Source organism: Furipterus horrens, unplaced genomic scaffold (genome assembly GCF_987537825.1).
Source record: "Furipterus horrens unplaced genomic scaffold, mFurHor1.1.pri manual_scaffold_1, whole genome shotgun sequence".
NCBI lineage: Eukaryota > Metazoa > Chordata > Mammalia > Chiroptera > Furipteridae > Furipterus > Furipterus horrens.
The window spans coordinates 25,890,993-25,913,389 of NW_028327171.1; the positions used below are offsets into that span (position 1 = coordinate 25,890,993).

At 37.6% G+C, this 22,397-nt stretch overlaps 1 protein-coding gene and 1 pseudogene across 1 annotated transcript in view; one reads left to right on the forward strand and one right to left on the reverse strand.

Moving 5' to 3' along the window:
• Positions 1-22,397, forward strand: part of SCHIP1 (schwannomin interacting protein 1) — a 670,407-nt gene that overhangs the window by 368,789 nt on the left and 279,221 nt on the right. The gene's annotated exons all lie outside the window — the stretch shown is intronic.
• LOC150020792 (large ribosomal subunit protein uL23 pseudogene) lies at positions 10,033-10,529 on the reverse strand (annotated as a pseudogene).

The following is a 22,397-nucleotide window of genomic DNA, read 5'->3' on the forward strand; positions in this document are numbered from 1 at the left end:
GACACTGCTTATAATGACAAATTATCATTTAAAATGCAAAGTGTGCAGACATACTGGGGAGTAACTGCATTAATTACTCACTACAGCCATTAAAACGTTTCCTGGAGATGCTTCATGCAGCCTCCACCACCTGGGATGCCCTTCTGCTTTCTCCCTGACAACGTAAGTCCATCATTTCTTTCAGGGCACAACTTTAAGTCTCATCTTTTACAATAAGCCTTCTCTTTTCAACCCCACTGGCACACACCTGCATAGAGATTGCTTTGCAATTGTCAAAGTTCTGTTTTGGGTTAACACTATCTCTTCTCTTCTTTGTTTTCTTCATGGAGCTTAGTAAATCTGCTTGCATACAAAAGATCATATACACTATAGAATACAAGATACCACACTCACAAAATACTGATGGACCAAATGGGTAAATGAAAAGATTTCACCAATTAATCAATCAGCGCATAAATACATAAATTTGGAAAACTGATCAAGACATACCCTGAAGCTTCAACTTGCCAAACATTTATTATCTTTGCCTAAAAGTACAAATTTAGGTTTGGAGTAATGAGATATGCATTTAAGTTGTAAACATCAGACAAGTTATTTTACATATCTTAGAAATCATTTCCCTTATCTTTTTTTAAGGCACAATACTAAATCAAATGAGAGAATGAATGAGCAAAGCCCTCATAAGTGATGTAAATGTTAGTAATCACCAGTATTATTTAAATGGAGGAGGAGGAAATTAGGCACAGGAAAAATCTATGCAGTAAACTGGGTCAGTCTAGAGATTCTGTAATATGCACTTAAAAATGTAATATTTGGACCAAATAAAGATATTATTTTTCCTTAATATTCAGCATGTTTGTATTCTCTAGCTTATTGTTCAGTACTTGATAGCAAAGCTATAAATGGCTTTGGGGACTGTAGCACATCTCGCCTTGCTGTGGAGTAGCATAATTAAATGGAAAAGGAGGAAATATTTTGTCAAGAATTTTTTTCTCTAGGCAAGATGCTGCCTATTCCTAAGTATCTTTTAGCTGTTGACTATTTTGTAATCATCGGCATAAATATAAAAATGGTAAACAATGTTTATTGTTTGCACACAAGTGAGCTTGAGTTTGGCTTTTACTGCCAGTCATTCCCAATGCAATCTCAAGAACTTAATAGGCAACCAGACAATGATTTATCTGACCCATTATTGAGGAAGAACCAAGAAAAAACTAAACATCATTTGGCTCACTCATGTGCACATTGCAAACGCAAAACAGTGAATTATCTGAGCTTTGTCATGATTTTCTCTATATTATAAACATATTTAATATCTGAAATTTTGTTTTTATTGCTGCCCTTAATTTTCCTTTGTTCAATCATAGGAAGAAATACAGAAGCAAAGTAAATGTAATAGGGTTTCATAAAGGAAAGTATCTAAAAATCAAGTCAGTGGTTGCACTAGAAAAATAATTCTCTCAGCTTTCTTAGGGTGAGATGTGTTGTTCCAATGCCGTGACCAAATTTCAGCTAGGGGAGTTAATTCAGTCTGTTGTGCCTACAGAAATGCCTCCTGTGGTCTGAACTGGTCACTGGACTCTCATATCACTAAAACTATTGGATAACGTGATCTGCTCAGTAGGTACTCCATGTTTACATTTCAAAGATGAAGAAGGGTTGCATAGTGAGTGAGTTCTAAGTCTCAAAACAAACTCCACATCAGAAAATGTATGTTTAATTATTTCATGACCAACAATTATTCAGTCATTTGGAAAAAGCAATGCCAAGTGTTTTTTTAAAAAGTCACAGATTACTGGTTAGTTTAGTAGCCAATCAAGAATAACTTTCATGACCCTCTTACGGATTCAAAGTCTGGTGAGCAAGAGAGGCATACCCAGATAATGGCACCAATGAATGTACGTGTAAACCACACACCGAGGGAAGCGATGCGAAGAGACACAGCAGGGTTCGGTGACAGCACACAGCCCAGGAGGCTGACTGGAGCCGGAGGACCAGAGGGAGTTTGAGTTGAGACTGAAGAGTGAGAGGAAATTGGGCCAGGGCTGGGGATTGAAGGACACAGGGGACAGCAGGTATAAAATCTCCCTGGTGAGAGAGAACACAGTCCACTGAAGGAAACAGAGGAAGGCTGGGGCCCTGGAGCCTTAGAGGTGAAGGGGACATGCAGAGGGAGGCAGGGACAGACCATCCCAAGCCTTGTAGGGTTGTCAGTGTTCCTAGAAGGTTGCACCCCTTGAACTTTAATGAGAAAAACTACCATTATAAATAAAATTAATTTTGTAGAATTCAGATACGTCATTCCATGTTCACCATATCTTAGTATCTTTCTTTTTAATAATTAAAGATGATTAATATTTAAATAAACGTTGAGCAGTTGTCTAAATATTTAATTAATACTTAAATCATTAAATATTGGATTATCAAAGATTGGGTACTGTGTTAGGTGCTTTAATACATCATTTTGTTTTCACAGCAACCAACAAGGTAGACCTTTTTCAAATTTGGGCATGGACTTCGTAACCTGCCCAAGGTTCACAAGTAATATATGGCAGAGGAATAATTCACACCTTAGCTGGCCTGACTCCAGGACCTTTTTATTGATCAGTTGGCTCACACTCGTTCTCTGCCCTGAATACTGAAGCAGTGTGTGGTCCTAGTTCCAAGGAAGCAGTAACCCTTTCGATCAGTGATGGGCTGTTAACACTGCAGCTTTAATCTTGTGGTTTTCAGTGGCCATAGTCCAGGCCAATTAAAATGCGCTCCTAATCCTGGGGTCTTCTAGCTAAGCAGAAAAGAAAGGGGGCAACTTTTAGTGTTTAGGATCTTATGTAAGTCAAGAATTGCCAGTATATCAAACCACCACAAAGTACACTTTAATGTTACAATTTTATGTGTCAATTATACATCAGTGAAGCTGGGGGTGGGAGCAGAATTGGCCAGAGAAAATAGATCGAAACAATTTGTAACAAAATCCTGAAATTATCAGTAGTGCTAAACCTAGATTTGGGAAATCCAAATTTAACTTCATGCCCAGAAGCCAGCCCTGGTCCTCTCTATAATTGCAATTGGTTTGGTCATCTTCATTCTTTGGAAACCACAGCCAATTTCAAGACCCATTTGGTAAAAGGAAACTGGACAACATCTAAAATATTATTCTTTTCAAAATAATGTCCATTATGCTTATATGATTAAAAAGTGCTATCTTTTTGATAGTTTGTCTTTTCCAGAGGCCTCTGGATTATTTTAGGATTCAGTTAAGGGTCACTTCCTTTCCAAGGCAAAATGATCTGCTCCAACTTCTGAACTTTCTCCCAAATTATAAGAGCCACATTGAGTCATGCCAATAGGTGAACTAAGTAATGTGTTTGTAGTGTTGATATTGAAGCAAAGTGGGTGGAAGCGAGAGTAGAAGGGTGGATTTGTTAAAATGTATTGACTGCTATGACAGATACAATAAAATCTGAAATTTGACTCAATATAATTAATTTCTTGCTTCAAAATCCCAACAATGGCAGGGAATGGGCTATGTTCTATGCATCATTTGGAGACTCAGGCCCATGGAGGTTCTGCCATCTTCAATGTGGTCTTCCCCGGGTTGTCCTGGGTGTCACCATCCAAACAGCAGAAGGAGGAAGAGAGAAAGTGGAGGATGGGGGTGGGCAGGGACTGTGTGCCCAGCCTGAGAGTGGTGTATGTGACTTTCTGCCACATTGCATTGACCAAAGCCCAGACACACAGCCACACCTAACTTGTGCGATGGAGAATGGCACCCATCGCCTAGCTTGTGTGACATCGAGGAAAGGGAAAAAGTGTGGGAATAAGTTGTCAGTCTCTGTCACAAGAAGGATCTAAGAAAATTGCTTTTCTAAAATTCAGTTGGATAATCTGGGATATGAAGAAAACATAATCCACACCCTGACATTGAAGTCTTTATATATCTAAGAATGCTTCTTTATTTATTCATCCCCCAAATCTAACATACATTCCACATTTCTTTTGATTTTTTTCTTTCACAACAAGAAACGTAACAATACATCCTCTCAGATACAGACAGAATGAAATACAACTGCTCTCCATTCTTTAGTTCCCAGTTTACTCCACTATAAAATGAGTATAATATTTAATTTAACATTCACTGAGCACCATGATTCAGAGCTAAAGCAGGCACCGTATGTGAGAAAGACCATGACAACTATGTTATGATAGATAAAAACCAAATTGAATAATATACTATTTGTAAACACCCACGATGGAGCATAGCATACAATATGACAGCCAATTAATTCTTGGTAATTTCCCCACTTCTCTGTGGAGGAGGGTCCATTTCTTTTAGATACACCTCTCAGACCACTGAGAACCATGGAAGCTGGGTCAGCTTAATCCCTACCTGGGGGCTCAGCCTTGCTGCAATTCTGGCCCAAACTGAACCTGAGCAGGTAGTCATGAGGACTTGCTTGTCCTCAGGTCCCTCTTGCTCCTGCTTCTGCTCTAATCTGGATCTCTGGTCTCAGTCAATAGGCTCCAGTCTTGCACTTGGCTTCCTCCTGCTTGGTTCCTGCCTTGCGTTATTAGTATTAGTACTCACCTAAAATACCTGTGGCTCCCTTTGAGACCTCAGGGTAATATGGTAAAGAAATAGACCACTCAGACCACTCTGGATTGAAGAATCTTAGGAATATTTACTAACCTCATCACATTTACTGTCATTATAAAAGTAGCTAATTGCAATGTCTAGAGAAGAAAGGTCAGCAAACATTTTCTATAAAGGGCCACAGAGTAAACATTTTAGGTTTTGCAAGTCACATACAGTCTTTCCCTCATATCCATTGTATGTTTTATTATTTATTTTTCTTCAACCACTTAAAAATGTAAAAACCATTCTTAGCTCAGGAGTCATACAAAAACTGGTGACAGGCTGGACTTGGCCTGTGGGCCGTGGTTTGCTAACCCCTGGTCTTCAGCTGCACTGTCAAATATGGTGGCATCTAGCCATGTGAATATTTAAATTTAATAACAAATGATTTCAAATTGTATAAAATTCTAGTTGTACTACCTCAACAGTCCTATTTCAAATGCTCAAATTCCACATTGACTATCATGTTGAACAACAGATGTAGAACACTTCCATTATCCCAGAAGATTCAACTGATCGGCACTGTTCTAGGGCCCGGCTCGAACTAGTAAGCTTTCTCTGGTGTTTTATTTAGAGTGATTCCCTCTCCCCATCTATTCCATTTTCCTCCCAGTTAACTCACCCCTGGTCACCATAACGATCTACATGATTTCCTAATAAGCAGTGGGGCAGTTATCAGGAGTAATGACAGCAGGAAGCTCCTTGCCTTTCAGCTCGTTATTTGTTTTATAACGATCGGAGCTCTTAATACAAATCAGCCTTTGAAACCTCTCTTCCGGATCAGAGCCTCACACTTCTTGGTGCTATCCAGGCCCTTTCCAACTTCTGGCATCAATCCATAAGGGAAACACCAAGATCCCCTGGATCCCCTGCAGCAAATAGAGGAAAAACTGAGAAATCCCAGCTCGGACCACCTACCTGCACCACAATCACAAAAGAGAATGTGAGCTCAGAAGGGGAAGGAGGATCTGCAGTGGACGCTGTGCCTCCCAAAGGCGCCACCTAGGGCACAAAGGGGGAAGGGCAGGCAGATAAACAGCAGGGCCGTTGAAGGGGAGCTGGCGCCAGTTCCTACTCGCTCTTTCCTGAGAGCCAATGGCTAAATTTTCGGGAGTTCTGTAAGCCTGTTGTTAAGCATAGCCATTATTTTAAAAATAAATTATATAAATTTACAAATAAGTAAGTTATGTTAAAAACAAAAGTAGTAAATACATAAACTCATCTCTTCCTCATTGATTGACTACGTTTTACTATCATCTATGCTCTCAAAATTATTTATGCCTAGTGTGTGTGTGTGTATGTGTATATATATATGTGTGAAATATTATATAATAGCATGTCACTGCACATATTTTCCCAACTTCAAGTCCAATAGTGCCATGTTGGTATTCTGAAATGGCCATGGTGAGAGTATTTATACCACTGAAGAAGGCAAATATTACAGTCAGGGTTTTGGTGTTTTGTTTTGTGTTTTAACCCAGAGAGTCAGTTGTTAAACACTTACCAGAACACCATGCTCCTGTGCAAGAAAAAAAAGAGATGGACTGTAAGATTATGCAAGATATTAGGGAGCTGTAAAATACCGTCAGGGGAGGGCAGGGCAAAGAAAATCAGACCAAACCTCTGATCCTGAAGCTGGGTGCTGACTGGAATTCACCCAATTCTGAAAGAGTCTCACCCAGTTAGAATTTCCACTACACTTTTGAATGAGCTCGCCTCAATGCTCTTCAAGTTGGAGACCTGTCACCAGGCCTTCTTAGTGCCAAACACCTGTCTTTGCGGACACTTGCCAATTCCTTGCCATTTTGACTTGCTCTGGTTTCCTAACCCATCACTGCTTAGACATCACAGGTTATGGAGCCTGTTCTAGTCATAGCTGATAATGTTTGTGTCCCTCCAGTCTTTTCTCCTATGGCTTAATCTCATCCTTACAGATTTTCTTTCTGATCACAAATTCTTGCTATTCCTAGATTAATGGGTACCTCATCATGTGTGCCCACTGGCCCTTGCCTAACTCGACAGCCTGGTCATCTGACCTTCACCTTCCCTGGTCTGAACAATGCTGCTGAGGCCCTTTCAGTATCTATTTCTGTCACATGGGTTCAGCTACCAAACCATAAATATGGCTTCTATGGAAGACAGGGGAAGGATGGCCTCAATATAAAACTCTGAATGGCATCTTAGCACAAGATTAACTTTTATGGCTAAATTTAAGTCTGCAAGAAGTATTTTTATAAAAATAGAATGGCTTTTTCAAGGAGCTTAGAAGAAATTAACTGTTTAAGTTTTAAACAACCCACTCTAAGTACAGTTATAAACAATACAATGAATATACGTATTGTATTAAAGGCAATTCACAGAAGATTAAATTAAATTGATGCATAATACAGAAGCCAACAGGCACAAATTCATTTAACTCTTGACACAAATTATTAAACATCATTCTTTTTGTGTGACCTGATCTCTACACTGTCGTGGATCAAGGGACATTAGCCACACTGCCGAAGTGAGGAATTAGATGTTCTCATTCTGATGGAAACCACAAAAGCAGAGCACATCACTTACATGTAATTATAATGATTAGCCTAAAAAGCCCTTCGACTTAAAAAGGGGAAACCAGGTACTATAAGAAGGCACCATTTTAAACAAGATAATCCAAACATAGCCAAGATTGTTGAGAAAAAGGAGGGAAATTTTAGGATACAGCCATAAATACTCAAGTATAACAAGTACTGTAATCTGAAACAACTGCAGTAGCAGTTGGTTGATGAAAAAGTAATATTGGACTAAAAGTTTTATTATTTTCCCCCACTGTGATTTAAAGAATTGACTTTTATCTGTTGTTATTCTCCTTACTTACAACTTGTTTATAAAATAATAACTGGTAAATAAAAAGATATTTTTGCTCCCTCTTTCAAATTCTTTGTCTAGAACTAGGACTTGAGAACTTTTTGAGGAACATTTTTTGTTACTAAACACCTAACTCCTCCTCTTGTGTGACAGTAGCAATAATTTACTGTTCATAATTCTTTGCATCCGCCCTGGCTGGTTTAGCTCAGTGGATTGAGCGTCGGCCTGCGAGCTAAGTGTCGCTGGTTCGATCTTCCAGTCAGGGTACATCAGAGAAGGAAAACTCTGACTCCAAAAAACCTCCGCTGCCTTGCGGCATACCTCTTCAGGGGAAAGGCTAAGGGAGTAAACCCCGACAGAAAATCCGGAGCCGGAGTCCCTAAGGCGGTTTGACGTTGTAGTCAACACCGGCAACTCCTGCGGCGCACCTGAAGCCAAGCTGTATTGACTCCGTCTTTCCCTTGGACCCTTCAGCTGCGAAGAGAGGGGGGGTCTGCTGCATGGGCAACAGCAGACCCTCCATATTACCCTGCCCAGGCTCTGTAGCTTCAGCGTCATCACAAGATGTCGATTCAACACGGGAGGAGACAGATACCATGTCACTCCCGAGTCGGACTGCACAGCCATTCTCGGCGGTGCAGATAGACTCTTGGGAAGCTACACCATCGTCTCTCGAGACGGACGGCTGCCAACGAACGATAATTCTTTGCATTAACCAAGAAGCTAAAAAAAGTATTTCATAGCTTCAACCCTGACATAATGAAAGCACATCCATAAAAAGATAAAAGGAACCGTAGGTATTTAAGTTTTAGAAAGTATGGGCTTTGTATATATATCTGTATCTACCAGGCAATGCTGCTGTTTTTAAGTATGGTTTTGGACATAATATTGGAAGCAACCATTATGTATAAATGTCTACAATTTTATTCATTATCAGATTATTAAGTGAAAAGTCAACATTATTTTTATTTTTGCTGGTTCCCATAACTTAACTTAGAATGGGTTTCAATGAACAGATATTTGATGCTTCATAGTATAGTATTTGTCCTTATTTTAATAATCCTTTGTATATATGCTACCTATGCTTCTATAAGAAGATGCATTATTAAACAAGTTAACATTATGGACAAATCATCCATCTATCATCAACCTGGTGTATTTAGTAACACTCCTTCCCCCTCTTCCATGGATGACTGTACAAATGTATGTACACTCCCTTCAAACAGTAGATAACCCAATGAATACCTGGTACTAAGAATAGCCTTGAGTTTAAGCTTCAAGATAAAACTCGCTGTCCTATAATGCAATATTGATCCATAAAGATGGTATATAAGAAAATGCAGTGCCCATGGAGAGTTAAAATTTATATGAGCCTACTTACACTCTAAAGGAAACTTTCTACCTTCTTTTGGTTCTCAATAACACTAATCATTTTTCAAAGATCAGCAATTAACTTAGGGTAATTATTTTTTAATTATAACATTCCTTGTCTCAAATGGAATTTAAAATGCAAACAATATGCGCAAAGCAAAATAATATTAGAACAGAAATAAAGTTAACAAATAAAAATGGAAAACAAATGTATAAGAAAATAATACATACTTCATAACTAATTGAGTACACCAGGGTTTAGTAACTTGGAATGGACTTGAGATGGAGCTGAGGAAGGAGGGAGATGGGAGGGGTAATGAGCTAACAAATGTTTGTGAAAAATGTGGCGTGCATGTTTGGTGCACATTTTTCTGGCCCTTCCTCCATCATAAATCTTCTCAATGAGGGCAGATTCTTGAAGCTAAGATATACAGTTCTTAGGTATCGATGGAATGTCTGTATTATAACCATGTAAGAATGACTTAGTAATGACACAACAGAATTTCACTTTTCATTCTGGCTTTTCCCATTTTACTTAATTATTACCATGTGAACTAGATAATGAAAGGAAAAAAAACACTCACTACTATTACAGTATATACACTATACCAGAGAGGAAACAAAACAAAACAAAAGTTTGCTACAAATCTGTAGAAGCTCTGAAGAGATGATTCCTTTCCAGGGGACACTGCCATTTCAGGTTATTCTAAAGAGATGAGTGTTCCTTTAAAATTAAGAAAGACATGTAGACCTCTACTGTGCCCCTTTCAGTTCAAAAGCCTAATTGAAATAAATACATAAATGTATGTACACATACAAACCTTTTTTTCTTCCTTTCTCTGCTCTCCTTTCCCCATCAGGATTTCTGGAATATAGACAGCTCCAGGGGTGGAGGGATGGAGGGAGTGGAGGGATCAAGAAAAAAGAAAAAGAAAAAAAAGAGAGAGAGAGTAAGAACTCATGGACACAGACAACAGAATGGTGATTTAGGGGCGTGGGAGTGGGTGGGGGTGGAGAGGCTAAAGGACGGATGAATGGTAATTAAAAAATACAGTAAAAAAAATTTTTTAAAGAAATCAAATACCATGTCAAAGAAGGAATTCCTAATAGCAGTCTATTCACTGCCCTTTTTTTTTTTCTTTCTTTTTTATAGAATAAAATTTTTATATTTAGAATTAGCCAGCTGGACTCAGTTTAGATGATCCCAATTTTGTTGGCAACATCCAAAGCATCATAGTCTGGAGCCAGTCGAACATATGCCTTCTTCTCTCCATCAGGCCTAATCAGGGTGTTGACCTTGGCCACATCAATGTCATAGAGCTTCTTCACAGCCTGTTTGATCTGGTGCTTGTTGGCCTTGACATCCACAATGAACACAAGTGTATTGTTGTCTTCTATCTTCTTCATGGCTGACTCAGTAGTCAGAGGGAACTTGATGATAGTATCGTGGTCAAGCTTGTTTCTCCTCAGAGCAATCTTGCGAGGATATTTAGGCTGCCTTCGGAGCCGCAGTGTCTTAGGCCTCCGGAAGGTAGGTGACGTGCGGATCTTCTTTTTTTTTGTGGCTGTGGACGCCTTTTAGCACTGCTTTCTTTGCCTTCAAAGCCTTTGCCTTGGCTTCGGCTTTGGGAGGGGCAGGAGCTTCCTTCTTCGCTTTGGGCGCCATCTTCGTGGAAAATATTCACTGCCCTTTTTAATGTCACCTCTAACTTTTACACTTCTTGAATTTTAATGGTGTCTGTGTTATTAAAAAAGCTATTTTTCAAAAGAGCACAGAATAATGAATTTTTCCCCAAGAACTGTCAATGCTTTGGCCATTTTCCCTTCCCGTCATCTTAGGAATGCAGAAGGAGTCTTTCCACCCACAGGGATTTCCCTTCCTGCTACCTGAAATAAGGTAATTAAGGATCAGGCTCTCCTAGGAGCACATGTAAGAATGTTTTAACTCCTGAAAACTGCTTTCACACTCAGTTACCAAAGGTAGCCCCTCTTCTGCTTTGCCCCCTCCAGGAGGCTATCCTGAGTTCATTTCAGTGAAGTTTTCGAAATCCTGGCACATGCTTAAAATTACATCTAGAGGAAGTGGTCAGCGTCCCATTTTCAGAAACTTTTACAGGAGAAAATTCAGGATTATGTTCACAAGGAAAGCTTTAAATGTAAGTGGAACAGTTGGTTCTTTTCAATGAAATAATGGCAAAGGGAGCCCAGGAATATAAAATGGTCTTTGCTTCACTACCTGAATGTGAATGGCTTGAACATCAGTTTTGTTTATTTGTTTGTCTGTTTGTTTTTAATATATAGGGAGTGGCCAGAAGATGCATGAGCATCTTTTCGAATTGATGGAAGTAGAATAAAGAACTCATTAAGCTACCTTAGCCACTTTTTGTCATTTGGCTGAATCGGTTCTCTAAGCTCAAACTAGAAAAACCATCCTTGTTCCTAAGAAAAGCTTCCCATAGTCCTGCAAGTGACCCCAGCTGTGTCTACATCTGCAAACTGGTTTCAGTGTTTTATTTCAGACTGTGGTTATTTAGTAACAAACAAAGCTAAACCAACCAAACAAAAAGCCTTTAAAATCCTTTCTAAACTTTCCCGGGCAAACATACCTCCAGCTACTGAGCTTTTTCATAATTTTATTACATTAAAAAATAATAATAACTTTAAGCAGGGCATTAAAACATGGGAGGGAAAAAAAACCCACCCTGTCAAAGTATTTCTCTATATCTGAAATACCTCAACTGCTATAACTTGTAGTTTTTGAAAGATTCCTTTTGTCCTTGCTTTTCCTTTCCTTCCTGTCCTTCTCTACACCTCCCTCCCTCCCTCTGTCCAAACATCGCTTCCGCCTTCCCTCGCTCTTCCCTGTCTCTGACCACTCCTGTGCGTTGGTGAGATTCCATCCCATTTTTCTTCACAGAAGGGAAGAGGCCCACCTTTTGTACAGTGTACAGGCATGATGTTAAAAAAAAAAAAAAAAAATTTAAAAAGCCCAGTCATTGGTGATGGCCTAAAAATGTACCTCCTGTCCTCCCTCCTGTGAGTGCTCGCTGTAGGGAACAGCTGTTATATGGCGCACTTTTCCAGAGAAGTAGCTAAAAGAAGGCCAATGCATTTTAACCATCACCTGCATAATGAGCAAAAGTTGGAGCCAAAAACTGGTGATATGACAAAAATATTTTGAACGTATTTATAGTATACTTAACCCGATATGGGTCCTTTGTCCCAAGGGGAAGCAGATTTTCTAAATGGCCTAGCTTATTCTCAGAAAACACAGAGAGCACTTAGGTAATTTTTTAGCAAGACAACCATGGCACCCTTTTGGCCTCAGCTGTATCTCCTGTCTCAAAAAGGGAATGGGAGTTTCTTTTAGTTTCTGGCAACATGAGCCATTAGATGCTGTTTAAAAAGTATTTTTTCATGGCCCTTTTCTTCTACTTACATATAAGGTGCAGGTATAGGTGACTCAAAGGAAAGAAAAGGGAACTATGGTCTGGGTAAACATTTACATTTTAATTTTGTCTTAATTTCTTGAGGCCCATTATGTGTTTATCAAGGCATGTAACAGCTTTAAGTTAACAATGCAACAATGCATCGTTAAATGTACACCAGATGTTCCTTTCCTGGCACCTATTACTGTGAGCCCTCAACTTGCCTGTCAAGGAGAGGGAAAAATGTGTGTTCTCCTTTAATAACGAACACTAACCCATCAAAACAAGAAGCAATAACAGAAAGGCTCTGACACATTGCTTTGATAAAATGCTGCCTGGAAACTCATTAGTGTAACAGGCTGCAGAGGAACCAGCATACCCACTCCTCAGCCATATTCTTCAGGAGCTCAGTAATAAAGACACTCAACAGAAGGTTAAACCCAAGGATTGAACTGCTGATGCAGTTCGAAATGATGGGCACATTGGTTGCCCTTGTGAATCACAAACACAGAGGACTCGGGAGCTGGATGAAACTGACAGCAAAGAATATCAGCAAGCCCATTCAGAAACGGGTAATATGTGTTAGGAGATCATAAACTAAAACGATACAAGGGAAGTTGGAGCAGATGGCTACAGGGGCATAAACGTTCTGAAATTGTTTCTTGGGTTTTGTTTTTTTTGTTTTGTTTTGTTTTTTTAAGTAGCTTTTTATGGAGGATGTGCGGTTGGATTTTGGAATGCATTAAAAGTGGAGGAGTTATAACTAGTTCTTCTCTTTCCTTGTCTGATTACCTCCCAGAGAGAAGTTACTTAAATGGGCTTTCATAGATCCTCTGTAGCAAATCCTATGAAAAGATCACATATTTCCCCTGTGGCTGATAGATTTATGGATATCTCTCCAGATCAAAAAGCAACCTAGAAAACTGGTGGTAGTGGGGAGGTGAAGAGGGGAACTGGGAGGGAGTATAGGTACAAATGAAACTTGGGCTTTTTCATAATTGAACCAAACTAATTGAGACAACTCGGCATTCTTGCTTTGCAGTCAATTTTAATTAATTTTGGGTCACAAATGTCTTCGAAGTAAAGCAGAATCAGACCTCTTCAAATGTTAAAATGTTCCATGCAGCTTGACTTCTTTGAGGGAAAACATTGTCTTTTACCCAAACTGATAAACTCAGGGTTTATTCAGGGAGGAAAAAAAAAATCAGAAATAATAAAATTAGAAGAAGCTGTAAAAATTTTGCTCTGAAATATGTAGAGCACATATTTTCCAGGCCAAAGCTTTAATTTCCAGTCCCAGCTATAATTTATGGATGAAGTTCAGAGCTTTTCGACATTACAACATGAAGGCAGCCGGCCTCTTTGGTACAGGGGTGGATATTTGGGGTTTCTTCTCTTTTAATTATCCTTTCCTCCTACTTTCTCTCTTTTTTAAAAAAATTTATTTACTTATTTTTAGAAAGAGGAGAAGGGAGGGAGAAAGAGAGGGAGAGAAACATCAATCACTTGCCCATGCGCTCTTGTACCATGCCCACAACCGAGGCATGTGCCCTGACCAGGAATCGAACTCATGACCTCTCACTTTGCGAGACACCCAACCCACTGAGCTACACCAGTCAGGGCCCTCCTATTTTCTAAGTGGAAACAAAGTGCATCAATGTTCTGTTAATGTGTTAGTGAATTGCTCTAAACTCAGCAATGAAATGCAGAAATCCTCTGTTGGGCAATATCTGAACTTCCTTTATCTAACTTTTCAAAGTGCTATTTAGTTTGCTCCAAGTAATACCGGTCCTCTGTTGAAAGGAATCCATGAACTTAGCTGGTGATAACAGGAATCCTGCCACCCACAAGTCCATTCAGCATGAGGCATGATGGAATTCTTAAGATAAGTTATACTCCCACAAAAGAATTTCTGAACCTGCCATTTGAGAGCTATGCCATTGAACTATGATTCCTGTAATTGAGGAAATGAAGTTCCATTTCCCACTGAGTGATCGGTTGGGTCTTTCAGTACTGAGATGAAAATAAAGAAATTAACATAAATAGTACAGATTACAGGCGTAGTGGTTTCTGCAACAAAATTAATAAAAGCAACTGACCCAGGTATTTAGGATTATTTCCAAATTCTGTTGGTTTGAACTTATTTAAAGGATTATTACTTTTTGAGCACTAGGAACTAGGATTCTAAAATAATTATATTAAACAAAAATGAGTTCATAGCAATATATACACATATAGATATATATATCTCAAGTTGTTCACTTGTGATTTATTTTATATATATCAAGTTGTTCACTTGTGATTTATGGTTTCCATATGTTTTTATATATAAAACAATATGAATAAAATAAACACAACCATACAAGCACCGATTAGATCTAGAAATGGAACACTACCAGCCCTCTGTAAGAAACCTTACAGAATCACTCTCAATTATTATTACCCCACCCTCATCCCTCAAGTTAACCACTAATCTGACTTCCACCACGATATACTAATTTTGTTTGGGGGCACTACATGACTATCACCCTGGATTATATTTGTGTGTGTGTGTGTCTGAACACTTTCACTCATTATGTAAATGAGATTCCTCCATGTAATTTTTTTAAAAAATTTTTCACCGCTGTGTAGTTTCCATTGAATGGATGTACTACAATTTACATATTCTAACATTTAAGGGTATTTGAGTAATTACCAGAGTTAGCATATTATGAATAATGCTTCAAGAGCATGCTTACACACATTGGACATATACCTAGGAGTAGATTTGTTGAGTGATAGGATATGTGTGTTCAACTTTAGTAGATAATGCCAAATAGTTTTCCAATGTGGGTTGTACCAACTTACAGTTTCACCATCAGCATATGAATTCCTGTTACTCAGCATCATGATATGGTCACTTTGCTTAAGTTTTAGCCATGTTGGTAGGTTTATAGTATATATATCTCATTTATTTATTTTCCCTGATAGTGTAGTTGAGCATCATTTTATGTCTCCTGTCAATTTATTACTTGGCAATGTTTTAAATTAAATTTCCTTTTTCTTACTGACATATGGGGATTCATTATATACACTATATGGATATTAGCTATATGTATCGCAACGCATTCTCCCATTACATAGATTCTTTACACTTCTTGTGTCTTTGATGAAAAGTTCTTAATTTTAATGTAGTCAGTGTTTCTTTTATATATAGTGTCTTTTGTGTCCTTTGAAAGAATTATTTGTCTCTCCAAGATCCTAATGATATTCTCCTATGTCACATTCTAGCACCTTTATTATACTTTTACATTTAAACCTGTAATCTACCTGGAGTTGGTATTTGTGGATGATCAAGGAACATTTTTTTTCCCTTATGGATATTCAGTTGGCCCAATACTAGGTACTGAAAAGATTGTCTTCTGCATACTGCTGTGTAGTGGTGCCTCCCGTGTCATAAATGACCATCCGGGTGTGGATGTCGGGATACTGGAATTACTTCATATCTATGTATCAGTTGGGAGTGATTAATATCTTTACAATGATGACACTTCCAATCAATGAAGTGAGTACATCCCTCCATTTCCTTAGGTCTTTTTAATTTCTCTCAAAACTATGTTGTATTTTTATAAGATTTATTCATAGGTATTTTATTTTTCTGATGCTACTGTAAAAGATATTTTTGTTTGTTTCTTCTTATGTTTGTTGTTTATATATAGACATACCTGGCAACCTTGATAAAAATCACTTTTTAATTCTAGTGGTTAATCTGAGTCATTTGTATTTTCTACATATACAACCATATCATCTATGAAAAACAACAGTGTTATTCCTTTCTTTCCAAATCTTATACAATTTCTCTCTTTTTTCTTAATCCTACGTCCAGTAAAATTGTGAATAACAGTGGTGATGGTGGCCATGTGTAGGAGAGGAAGAGGATGAGATTTATATTTTGCCATTATATGTGACGCTCCATGAATGTTGTGTAGGTACCCCCTGTTAGATTAAAGAAGTATCTTTTGCTCCTGGTTTTCTAAGGTTTTTTTTTTTTTTTTTTTTTATCATGAGTGGATGTTGAATTTAACAAATGTTTTTCCTCTATCTATTGAAATAATCCTATGACTTTCTCAATTATTCTGTTAAAATGATCAATTACACTATACTTACATACTTCCATTAGGATCATTTTTCTTCTGCCTAAACAAATCCCATTAATGTTTCTGTTAGTACAGATTTGCTTGTAACAGATTCATCTAGTTTGAGTTTTTATTTGTTTTATCATACTTTTATTTGAAAAAATATATTTTGCCTTCATTTTAGCAGGCTATTTTTGTTTGTATAGAATTCTAGATAGGCCACTTTTTCTTTCAGTTTTTGAAAATATTCCAGTGATCTGGCTTCTCTTGTTTTCATTGAAAACTTTGTTGTGGTTGGTATTGTTGTTCCTTTGAAGTAATATGACATATTTCTCTAGCAATTAAGATTTTTCTTATTTGTTGTTAAACCCATTTATGAATTTATAATTTTATTTTTACAGCTTTCAGTATTAGACTTTGTATTTGATCTTTTTAAACATTTTCTGGTTCTCTGCTAAAATTCCCCATCTTGTCATTTAATTTCTTAGTCTTTTCTGACATCTGAGAGATAAGCAAATCCTCTGGATATACTTTTCTATCATCTGTTTTTCCTTTCTCTTTTTAATTTTCAATTTTTTTTTCAAATGCTTGATCATTTCTGATTGATTGGAGTGTGTTGTATATAAAAAATTTTAATGATAATGTAAAGTTCTGGATGATAGCATTGTCCTTCAAAGAGGATTTAAATCTTCTGGCAGGTGTGTGAAGAGGAGTCACTTACCTTTTAGTCAAGTATTAAGCCATTTCAAGTTGAGCTCCAGCCTTTGTGAGGATTGGTCAATTTCTATGTTACCCTTAATCATGAAATATAGCCCTTCAGGAGTGCGACTGAATGTCTGGAGTGTTTAGTGAAGCTCCTCATGGCTGGTGAACCCTGAACTCCAGTATTTTTGTGCCCCTCAGTCTCATGAGACTGCCAAATTCTGCTTACCTTCCCAGCCTCTCAGCTGTCATATTAAAATTGCCACATACTTTGCCAAATGTCAGACTCAACGCTCTAGGTCTTCCTTCTCTCTGCGATCTCAGCCCTTCAGGTTCTTCTTTTCAAGTAATTTTTCAATCTTTATTTTTCTTTCAGCTTTCTACTTTATCACAGTGATAGGGTTCAACTAATGAAAATTAGTCTACCATAGTCAGAAGTCTTCAATATATTTTAATGAAGAAGTGTTTTCTAAACTTTAAGATTTTATCAAGCTTAACTGAACCACATACTAAATATCATATTTTGATTTGTTTTAAAGAGCCAAATGTTAATCTTTCTCTAAATTTTGACCCAGTTTTTTCAAATACAACCAGTAAAAAGTTAAAGCAATGGCTATTACTTTATTTGTTTGTAACTTTAGCAAATAATGGTTTGGTCATTAATATGTGACAAGAAGTCCTCTAGGAATCATGGATTTAGTAGTGTGCAGGGAAGGAAGTGTTCTAAATCCTTTAGATTTTCTAAGTGTTTTAAACGGAAAGTTCCATATGGCTTTAGCAGTGAAATAGCTATTACAATAACGAACATGTAGTGGAATACATCTTCCCTGCAGTGTGTGAGTCAGATTCAGCTTGGGACCCGCTACCAAAAGACCTGTCCATTGAGGCGTGTGGTGGGTGACATTGGAGGCCAAAGTGGAGAGGCAGATCCCTACTAAATGGACAGCCATCATTCAATGAGAAAAACAAAACAAAACAAAACAAAACACAGGAAACAGAGAAGCATTAGGCAGCAAAATTTTAGCAAAATCAATTAAGCCCAACTCTGTACTTAGAGTGAATTGAAAGTAATCACAGTTGTAGAGGCAGATTTAGTGAACTATTACAAGAACAACTATGACACAAGAAAATGGCACCCTGACAGACATCCAATGTGACAAGACTGGCATGTGGCCCACATCAAAAGTTAAGCCAAAACTTAGTATTTTAAAGGAAAGAAATCTGAACCAGAGCAGTACATCATTAGTATTTAATATCACCCCATCATATAATATTTATCATAAATAATTAAGTGTTGGGAGTTAACTTTATGTTTTTTTATTCTATAAATTATTATTTTATTCTCAATGAGGTCTTTTTATATATCCACAAATTTCTCAAGTTAAATAACCACTTTAATTTATTTATTATATCAGGGATTGTTAACATGAAGTCTATAAAACCCCTTCCATTGGTATGGGTAATTTTACACCAAAGTTTGTGTGGATGTGTGACTAAGCATTTTTCTGGGGAGAAGGTGGAAAGCCTTATCTGTTTCTTGAAAGAGTCCATAACCCAAAAACGTTTAAGGACTACTGTGATTCCATCAGCACCCGAAATCAGGTGTCCAGAGTAAATGAAACAGGGAAAATAATCCCCTTACAGAATCCTGCCTTGCCAAGGTTTATCTTTAAAAGAGTATGCCAAATTTTACAGTGAAATATGGTGCCACACTAAATCTTATGTGAACTATTATTTCAATTAAATCATCTCTAATAGCCTGTTGTAGCATTTTGGTTTTAGGTTCTTTTCCTGCCTTGTATCACTAGCTTTATCTTACCATGGAAAAAAAATTAAGATTGGGAGACTGTTGTTATGAAGGAAAACAGACTTATTCCAGTAGAATCAATATCTATAAAAATTGTCCTTCTGCTAATTTTTAAAATAATAATGAACTATAGAATGATTTGATTTTAAAACCTATAGGTTGTTCAATGGAAGCATTTAAAGCTCATGTATTTTTTAAATATGGCATTTGTTAACTTTTACCACTGAGATTTTATCATTATGCTGCTATTTAAATGTTGATTGTAGTTTTCTAATTATTTTCATTAAAAGAAAAATTTAACAGAATTGAATAAAATTGGCTAAGTAATCATGAGGTCAAGTTGATGAGCATTATGCTGTTACATGAAACCACATTAGGGATGCCAGAATTCATACTGGAAGTAAGTTATCCCCAGTCGATACTATTATAATATGGCATTAAATTATTTACAAAATTAGCTATTGGCTAGGCATTTTGAGATACTTACAAAAAGAGAAACATGAAATTACCTAATTTACACTTGCTTCTGGTATAGTAATTTCATATGTACAGACATTCCTTTAGACTACCACATTACATTTCAATTAGGATCCTTCATTTTTGGACAATGCTCTTAGAATAACTCAGCTGACCTTGAGTTTCTTAATCATCACTCCGTGGTAATGAATGAATCAACAAAAGGGAATAGTTTGAATTTCCAAGCCTGAATCTAAATGTGGCATTACTTCCATGTTTAATTGGAATCCATTCAGTTTTTAAAAGACCATTCTGCAAAATAGCTAGGGCTGAATAGAGGCAATTTCTAGAAGCAATCTTTACACATAGTCAACATGTTCCTGAAAACGAACGGTAGGGCATAGGATTATTTGATTAGTGTTTTTAAAAGAGCTTAATCCCTTCTTCTTGCTTTTCAGTTATTTTTTAAAGGAAAATTACCTGCCTGAATATAAGCAGATGCATGTCTCGAAATATTTGAGATGAAATTATAAAATAGCATTACAGTTATACCTGTAATCAAACCTCAGCCCCTTATGTAACCTTACCATTGATTTGAAGAACTTCCTTTATTACCTGACAAGCTTGCTCATTCTCTACAGTTATTTCGATTTTGTTGGGCTTTCAGCCATGCCTGTAATGTTGCTGAGGAGTAAAATATCTTTCATAACCAGAATCATAAATCTTTATTATAACCATGAAACTATATCTTTATGGCCATAGATCATTTTAGTTACTGTCAAAAAGTGCCATCGTATCACATTACAAATTAGAAAACTGAAAGAGTACGTGGCTGACAATACCTATTATGTGTGAGCAAGAAAAATAATTTTTCTTTAACATAAACCAACATTTCTAATTACAAATATTTTTAGACATGTAGAATTATTTGGATATGTGTTTTTCCAAATTTTGAAAACACAACTAGGTTAGCGTGAACAAATAAAACAAAGTAAGTACTCATTCAAATGGAGAAGTAAAAAAAAAAAAAAAAAAAAAAGATGTGGAAATTGACTCTTATTTTATGAAGGATGAGAGAAAAGGATTACCTTTCTGATTTCAATCTCCCACACAGAGGTTGAGCACTGACTCAGTCATAAGATAACTCTTGTGTTTCTTCTTGGCAAGACCAGATTGTCTAGATGTTCAGTATGTGACCTTTATTGATATTTTCAATGTATGGGCTTTGCTAAGTTACTCTTCCTAGGAAAAGAAAAATAGAAATTTTGATAAATAGAACTTTATTATGATTAATAAAATATTTAACTTTTTGATGTTTTCTTTAAACTCTCCTCTTGCTTTTAAACGTATGTATTGATAGCAGTAGTTATAGTTTTAAAGTTCTTTGCTTTCTTAGAATTCATAGTATCTACTGCATCCTAACTGTGCTGTGCTGATGAACACTGATGTCATAAAACCAGAGAAGAGAGTGGGCCACAGCATTTTAATGTTGTGCCTCTCTCCCTAACATACCTGGGCGTGGGAGAGACTTCATAACCATGGGCTTCAAGTGAGGGGAGTGGAAAGAGAAAGGGCCTCGGGTGAGTTTTTGAGCCCTTCTTTGCCTTTTTTGTCCTCAAATATGTTTTCCACCTTCCTGCTTTGCCCCGTATTGCAGGAATGCTGGCCCTGGGAGATCATGCTAAACAGGCTCCTATGCCAGGTAGCTTTAGCCAACAGAAGATACAGAAAGGAGATAGGATGCAGAAGAAAGTGGGAAGCCAGGGTCTGTCTCCTCCTCCCACCGTGCTGTGACGGCGACCCTAGCTGCAGCTGCTTCGGCTCCGTGGTTCCAGCTTCCCCTCGGCAGACCCGCTATGGTTCTAGCTTCATCCGGGTGACCCTTACTCCCGGCTGATGCGTCTCTTCTTTCCTTTGTCTCTCCAGCCCTAGGATGGTAGTGGCGACTGCAGCTGCTTGTCCCCCGACTGCCTCGCTTCTCCTGCCTGCTCGTCTAGTTCCTCCAACACCTTCATAACTGGGGCAGCTCCACTGACTTCCCAAGTTGCCCTCACAGATACTAGGCCCACTTCCTTCTATATGCACCCCCCTTCCAGTGCCTTTATTGAATCAAAAGGCAGTTGCAATCCTAAGAGTGGGAGAGAGGAGGGAAGGGACCCAAATTAATGTGGATAAATAACTGTTAAGGGAAAAAAATACTAAGAGTAAACTGTACTTACCAGCATTACACATGCACATATATACACATATGCATACAAACAGTAATTGAAAATATAGACATTTAACCTCTGCATAATTGGTCCTTTCTGGCCTCTGTTTCCTTTTAAGTCAAAAGCTCAGAGAAATGGATTCAGAATAGTACTGTATCACTATTTTTCTGCCTAGGACTCTAGATCCACGGGTAGCATTCATTGCCCACTCTGTCCACCAAAGATGCAAGGAGTATCCAGCATTGAGAGTAACTCTGGCCCTGGCTGTAGGAGGAGGTTAATGGAGCTGAGGACATGTACTTGGGGAGCCTAAAGTTCCCACTGAGCATTAATTTTGTTTGCCCATTCTTTAATGATCTTTGCGGTCATTAGGCTTACTGCTGTTTGACACCTGGTACACTTTTTTTCTTTTTTTCTTTTTACTTTTGGCTTTTGTTAAACAGGTTCAGAGCTGAAAGCATCTACTTCTTAAAACTACTGAGTGGCTTTCCAATAGTCACAATATGTGGGAATGGGGCACACTGCAAAACTGGATACCATTTGGCATAAATTCTACTGGGTAATTTATAACCAATGTAACTGCTCTTTCTGGATGAACAAGTCGTGTGTGTGTGTGTGTGTGTGTGTGTGTGTGTGTGTGTGCTGGAGTGAGAGTCAGGTCTAGTGTTTTAAATAAGACTTTCATTATCTCTTAAAGGAATATGAATTGACCTAAAATTCATCATCGTCATTATGATATGAAATGAACATAATTCTTGTAATTCAAATTAGGAAATCAAGAATATGTTTTAATCTGGGCCACATGTTTCTATCTCTATGGTG